Consider the following 6,000-nt stretch of genomic DNA (forward strand, 5'->3'; position numbering starts at 1 on the left):
ATCAAGATGGGTGATATCAAAACAACAGTACAGTCTGTGTTTTAAAAGCAACTGCTACAAACAGAACTGCATAGTTATAGTCCTTGCAGTACGAATATCAGCATAGCCTCTGCTGTATATTGCATTAATCAGTCATTAAGCAATTTTTGTTTAGTTTTTAAACATTTACACTATTATTGTCTTACCTTATTCAACACTTTTGCACCAGGTAAAGATTTTCAAATCACACCTGATGAATTTTTAAAATATTTATCGCCATAAAAATGTAATTTTGTCTAGTAAAATGCCTGATTTAATTTTATCTCGCACTTTTGGAAAAACACTGGCATGATTTACTATACGGATTGTGATTAAGTGAAACTATATCAATGAAAGAAGGTAGTATAAAGGCACCGCGAAAAATATTAACTAACGTTTATCTTAGTAAGTCATACTGAAAGGAATCTCTTACATGATTCGTTGTTATGGCGTTAGTTGTGTTTCTAATGAAAAATTTATAATTTGAAGAAGTACATAGGCGTTTTATTGAATAATTGAATTAATTTTTTACATTTGTCTATAACCAAACAAATTTTGACGTATAGATGTATGACTGCTAAAGAGTGAAAACTTATAATTACATCGCTCAAAAGTTCTGATACTGACAAAATGAGAGACTTTGCAGAAGTAATGATTAAAACGAATTGTTACGGAATTTGTTAAAAGACAATCGTGTAAGACTGTAAACAAGATGACGCCAAAAATGTTTCTAAAATAAAGTTTCTTTCAGAACTCAACAAGCTCCTTTAATTCAAGACGATGGAGAGTCCTTCCTTCAGTAAGGTTCTTTTATTCCTGACAAATCCTGACTCCTGAAGAGTTTTGAATGTTAATGAAAAGTAAATCTGTTTGAATCAGAAATGTAATTTACGGTTTTTACCGCTCAGTTAATTATCTAAAAGATCTAAACAATCATAAAGCAAATTACAAAGATCACAACATAAAACTTAATAGAAAAAACTGGAACAATAAAAAAAAAAAAAAAAAAAAAAAAAAAACTATAAGCTAAAAGCTTGTGAAAAACTGTTCTGAATACTTCCCATCTCAGCACAGTCCAAAATAGGGACAAATGACGTCACGACAAGAGGAATAAAATGTGTTTATTGGACAATACAACCTAGTTATGATTTTTTAGGATATCGATGCGTTGAAACAAACTACCGATCACGCAAGTTGTCAGTTAACGCAATACATAGTTCCTTTTGAAATTTGATGTTCAATACAGTTTCAAACTATAATATACAGGATACCACTGGAAAGATAAGATTTAATTTGAATACATACGTACATTGTTACTGATCGATATTTTTTTGCTACGAAAAAAACAAAAGAAAATAAACATTTTGTAATTGTACAATTTACCGCCGCTTGCCTAGCAACAACGACATAATTGTTTAAGTTTAGTCATAATTTAATTTACATATTAAATACAATGTGAGTTTTTGAAATTATATTTGCACTTATTGAGAGCTGAACATTTTTATTTGTATTTCAATGTCTTCGTTCAAATATTCATTTTTAGCAGTTAGTGGAAGTTTTGCGATCATAAGCTTTTAGCACTATAGGGCAGTGGTTTTTTCAGCGCGGTCTTTGTCACTATGGAAACAGCATCGTGAGAATAATTGCTTCTAATTTCATAGCGTTTTACGTGATTTTATAGTTCCATTGTCATTTTAAATAGCTGTAAAATTAATAATGTGGATAATATCAACACAAAAATTTACAATCCCGGAAATAAATAGTTTAGTACGGCCAAATTTAATCTTTTTGTTGCGTTTTTAATAAATTAAAAAAATAACATTTTAAATTTTGCACATACATATTATTATTTAATAGTTTAAACTCACATTAAATCTTCAACGTCCTTTGATGCCACTATTGTGTTGGAGAGCTTGTGTAGTTCTTTTATAGGTTAATTACATAGGTATAAGGTTAATAGTACATGTGACAATTATAAAAATATTATAATTTCCGCTTTCGAATAAAATGTAAATTCTACAATTGTTACAGAGTTTTAATTCAATTTTAATTTTTATTTGAACTTGCTGCTTAAAAAAAGATTTGTTGTGATATAAATTTTTTGTTTTTAATTGGTGATTTTCTACAGAAGCATTCCTCTCTCTGTGCCGGCGCTAATGAAATATCTGCAAGTTTTATCTACTGGAAGACTAGCGCATTGTGTGCTACTTATTGAGCATGCGCGCATTTGTCAACCGATTCTCCTTTTCTTCCCGACAGTGTTTTCCCGTACCCCTCCCTAGGTTCCTAAAGAATAACACATTTGAGCAACCACTTTCTTATTGAGCTTGAAACTATTTATGCAAAAGTGAATTTTTATGCGATTCCTTTTCTTTTTTTTAGATAAGTCTAATCTACTGCGGGAGATGACTGTTGGAGTTGGTGGGGTTCGTTGGTTGGGGTCCCTAACCATCAGAGGTTCTTGCTAGCCTCAACAAGGGTGTGTCGCCTCCTGCCTGCTTTGACTGGAGACGCTGGTTCAGAGCTGACCTACCCTTCTTCCAAGGGGGACATTACTCCCTAACGTTACCCATCCTGAATAGCTGTCATTCCGGAAGCAGCTCTAAGATTATTATAGGACTAAGTTCAATTTATAAGCTTCTTGTCCCAAGATAACAAAAGAAATGAAATTAATTAATTAACATAATATATATATATATATATATACACACAGTACATATATATTTTATACTGCACTATTCGTATTTAAAACATACATACAAGATGGCAGATTTAAAATAGTCGCCAAGGTACAATAGTAATCAAGGAAAGTCTTTTTTAATATTTATAGGCCAAAATCTAACTGGTAATTTGCAGTTATTATTAAGATTGTTCATATATTCCTTACTTCATGTAAATGTTGTATATAATTGTACTTTAAAATTAAACTTTTATATTACCATCTTGGAATGTACAATAGAAAGCATGCCTTTTCAAAGGTTTTATGTCATGCTCTGTACTTTTATCCTTGTTATTACAGGGATAATTTAATAGTTAGTCCAGTAATTTGTAATGTTCATTGAGGAAAGTTTACACCACAATTTCATCAAATTGGTTAAAACTAAAAATTGTTACGGACCAGACAATTTTTTAAACCTAATTGCACTAAATGGATCTAAACTTAAAATGCACACAAACAACATATTATATAAACATTTTTTTTGAAAGGATTGCTCTTGGAATAATTTTTACCAAATAATATTTATATCCCACAAGTTATGTTACGTGTAGACAGGTGAAAGGCAGGTTTACCAAGCTGATTGCGAGTTACGTGACGTGTGCGACATCACGCCGCCGCCGCCGCGGCTCCGTCCTGCAGTGCGGGGGATTCTAACAGCCCTGCCTGAACACAAATATGTTGGATCTAAACCTTATTCTAAGCATACGACATAGTATTAATAACGCACCGATTTATATTTACATTATAACCTACTGTATATCACTGTAACTCGGAGCAAAACACTAATATTGTTATTTGAAAAAAATCCCAACGTTCAGAGAAAGTAAAATTATCGAGTTTAACTTGTGATCGTATTAGTTAAAAACGAAATATTTTATATTCATCATAAATACTAGTGCAGTAAATTAACTGTTGATGAATGTAACGGTGAATATAAGAACAATAAAGCTTCAAAGTCTTGGATAAATTAGGAATAATGAACCTTAACGTGGTCATATATGGATATAGGTGCGATTTAACTCATTGTTATTCTGTATTGCGGTCCAGTAACAGAGAAGCATAACCTTTAATAGCGATACCGAAGTTTAAACTACTCTCGTACACTATCTATTTCCCCCTCCCCCCCCCCCCCCTCCGCAGAAATGTTGCAAATGTTCTATGGAATTATGAGAATAGTACAAGGAATAGTTCACTATATGTAAGAGATCTGATTCTGAATATACTGGTGCATTGTATAGTATTGAAGCTCATAATACTTAAGCTGGAAAATCTGTCGAAAATTATCAGAAGAAGGTTAAAAAACCAAATCGTTGGGATGGAAAAAATGTAATTTATCGAAATATGAAATTAATGATTTATAGCAATAGGCTTTGTAAGGTTACTTCCAAAAAGCAATAGTATGAACAGATTGAAAGATAGACTGTTCACAAATATTAAAAATAATTTTTATTACAAATATTTTGATAAAAATTTCTTTAAAGTGATAACAAGTATTTCTACATACATCTTATTTAATAGCATTTTTCAAGCTGAGAAAATAACATTTTAATGTTAACAGTTTTAATGTTTACTAAAAAAATAATTCGTGAATGTTGAGTTGAGTTCCACTTTATCTCCCTCCTAGAGCAGCATCTGAAATATAAGTTATATTTTTTTTATTTGTATATTAAGAGCATAAGAAACGCATGTCTTTAATTTCATTATTTTTGGACATCGAGAAATTGAAAAACAAATTATAGTTGTTCTCGAAGTTGCATCTTCACTTCCACCCCTACGGATGTTTGATATTTATAAACATTCTGTATGTTTACTGTTGAAAGCCACGAGGTTTCAACTTTGTGAGATATCGAAAGGCTGGAGGATTAGTAGTGACAGAGTGAGGGATTTGTCTTTTATGTATTGAGATGACTTGTTAAAGTACTGTAATTTAAATTTCAGTTTGAATAGTAAATTTCATTAGTATGCATACACAATAAACAGGCATTATACGTAATGGCTCATTAATCACAATGAATGTAATTTTCTTTATCAGGACATGTATAAAAATATTTTACAACGAAAGTAGACTACAAGGGCCAGAAGTATCAAAAGTAGCTTTCCGAGGCCTATAAGTGTTTACTTTTTATTTATTGGGGCAGCAAGGCAAACTTAACTGTGGTGTCAGAAATATAATGCATTAGAACCAGAATTTACTGCTCCTACAAGTACGAAACCTGATATTGTTTTGCTTTTTTTTCCTTTGATTGTCTTAACTATGAATATTGAAATAATACGTATCTTTAATAACCATCATAGGGACTCAAGAAACTATGAAATTCGACTTTCGGACTTCCTCCAATCTGACTTAAAATAGTAAAAATTTTTGGAGCTGTTCGCACAAATAATAGGTACTCCTGCAGGCAAATGTGATTTATTTTAATGGTACTTATAAAAACTGTTTCACTCTCCGGCTTCAGAGTCCAAAATTGGAATTGAAATCTTGACGGATCAGTAGGTTAGGATAACTTTCAGTGACTATCACTTATCTCTGGAGAGTTAAAAAAGTCATTCAGAAGAAATATGCCTACGATGTCACCATTTTAAGTAGGATATTATTTGCTAAGCCTAGGTAACTGCTAGTAGATAGTAGAGAGATACTAAAAAGAAACAATGAATTTCAATACTAAATCTTTGTTCTTTTTTAAATAACCTTTTATAAAATAATTACTACTTTACAAAATCTGAATCTGAAACCACACGTTAATATCTTGTTTTTAGACTATAAAATGGACACTGTTAACTTTTATAGAGAACTAGCCACTCTGCAGTGATTGGTGAATGCATGAAAAGGCTAAGTGATTGCTGATGACGTCACAGCTAACTCGCTCTCTGTCACACAGTAATTAACTTGCCGGTCGCTCTTTGTTGCCCGGTCTGCCTTTTTATCCCTAAACCATCCGTAGTTGGTGTACAATTTCTCCCTTGTCTGTCACTGCACCCGGGCTATATATAAGAAATAGTAATAATAATAGTAATAGTAATAGTAATAGTCATAGTTGGGTAATGAGTCAGACTGAGCGGAACGGTTGTGTATCGCTGGTCTTATCAGTTGTGTTGCCTTATCTGTGTTCCTGTTTTGACTGCTAAATATGCGATTTCTGCCATATGTATAATACTATTACTTTATAGTTTTTCAAAGTTTTTTTTTTACATTTAACAATATTTAACTTTGAAGAAATTATTATTTTATTTGCGTATTTTAGTTTCTTAACTTTTTTTATCAA

Source organism: Homalodisca vitripennis, chromosome 2 (assembly GCF_021130785.1).
Source record: "Homalodisca vitripennis isolate AUS2020 chromosome 2, UT_GWSS_2.1, whole genome shotgun sequence".
In the NCBI taxonomy this organism is placed as follows: domain Eukaryota; kingdom Metazoa; phylum Arthropoda; class Insecta; order Hemiptera; family Cicadellidae; genus Homalodisca; species Homalodisca vitripennis.